General features: G+C 56.9%; 1 pseudogene; it reads right to left on the reverse strand.

Moving 5' to 3' along the window:
- Positions 1 to 1,440: 1,440 nt before the first annotated feature.
- Positions 1,441 to 1,794, reverse strand: part of LOC119339355 — a 2,049-nt pseudogene continuing 1,695 nt past the window's right edge.

A 1,794-nucleotide genomic window follows, 5' to 3' on the forward strand; every position in this document is an offset into this window, starting at 1 on the left:
TGTATTTGGACGTTACCGGCGTTGATGCAGTGAGGGGGGAGGGGAAATTTTATCCTCGGACTTAGCCACGGCTGAGTAAATTTAAGAGGCGACCAACGCGAGGAGTAAAGTTATTGAGGAGTTAAACCAGATAGTTGTTTAGGCTCATGTCGCCTCTAGGGGGGCGGCTCGGGCGCCCTAGCCGCCGTCGCCTCCAGGCCCTCCCTCCCCCCTGCTTCCCTGCCGCCGCCGGAGGAGGCCGAAGAGCGAAGCTCGCCCGGCGGACGGCGGACGGCGAGCCTTCCTCCTCTCCTCACGAGGGGATCCTTTGGCCGAAACGTGATGGTGAACCTGGTCGCCCGGCGTGGAGTCGGAGTAGGCGCAATGGGGCGGCGGCCCGATCGGATTCCGGCGGCGGTTGTGCGTCCACGGCTGCGGGGGTAGCGTGGGGCCGGCCATGGCGGCTGGCGGCGGTGGATCTGGGGCCCCCACCATAGATCGATTTCCCTCCAGATGGCAAGTCTCGCATCCTCTGGGCATCGTGGAGGTGCCGGCGGTGACGTGTGCTCAGCCTGGTGATGGTGGCGGCCATGTTCGGGAGTTGGATTCCTTCGAACAGATCTGGGTGAAAACTTGCTTTCGGCTTCTGCCAAGGCTGGTGGTGGCGGCGCTATCTGCATCGTCCTTCTTGAAGGCATCACCATGGAGAAGCTCAAGGCCACTCTCTGCTACATCCGGGGAAACCCTAGATCGGATGATCGAATGATGATGGCGCTCTGGTGTCGTTCCCCCCTTGGGGGCGTCATTCTTGGAGGTACACACGTGTTCGAGGGACCATAGGCGGATTCTTTGGTGGAGCGGTGCGTCATCTCACTCGTTGATGGCAGCTGATCTCGATGACATGGCGCTGTGGGGACTCGGCGTCCGATGCACGGAGATGAACTCGGGCAGGAGGATGACGCGGTCTGGCATCATGGTGACGTCAACGACAGTTAGACCGAGCAAGGTAGATGCAACAGTACAGCTCTGAAGATGGATTGGTGGCAGGTGGCTGCGGCGGCCTCATACCCGGCAGGCGTCCTGGTTGAGGAGTGCGCCGGACCGGTGGGTGCCCCATACCCGGCAGGCGTCCTGGATGGGACCTCAGGTATTAGATGTTAGGTTTGGCTGCGAGGTGTGTTTGGTATTAGGCCAAGACCATCAGCATCCCTTCATCATTTGGATAGGAGTAGTGACAGATGTTGCTTAGACGTGGCTTTAGTCTTACTGTTGTATTACTTTGTAAGGTCTTGTGCGAATAATTAATAAAGTGGCTGCATGCATCGTCCAGATGCAAAGGCCGGGGGTCTTCCTCCTTTTCTAAAAAAAACCCAGATAGGTGTTTGGCTAGGTCCCATTTAACTCCTCAAAACAAACAATTTACTCCCTCAATCGATTTTGAGGGATTGGCTACAGATGTCCTTATATTGGTATTACTAACTTGCAACTATGTCTGCTCATCTCACTCCCCTTGCCCCACGGCACCATGTACAGCCCGCCAACAATGAGAGCAGACCCAATAGCACTGCAGCGACAAAAGATAAAAAACGTCATGACTCTCAGAAGAAGAAATGCTGAACAATGCCGTCAGGATGAAGGAACGTACCTTCCGACGTGCAGCTGCTCGTCGAGGACAGCCCACCCGAGAACGGCGACGACGACAAGCACTACCGGGTTGAACATGGAGAAGAAGAGCGAGCCGCGCGCCTGGATGCACCACGTCATCACTGCGAACGTGACACCCCAGCCGACGATCCCCTAAAGATGCATGTTCTT

Source organism: Triticum dicoccoides, chromosome 7B, assembly GCF_002162155.2.
Source record: "Triticum dicoccoides isolate Atlit2015 ecotype Zavitan chromosome 7B, WEW_v2.0, whole genome shotgun sequence".
Classification (NCBI taxonomy): domain Eukaryota; kingdom Viridiplantae; phylum Streptophyta; class Magnoliopsida; order Poales; family Poaceae; genus Triticum; species Triticum dicoccoides.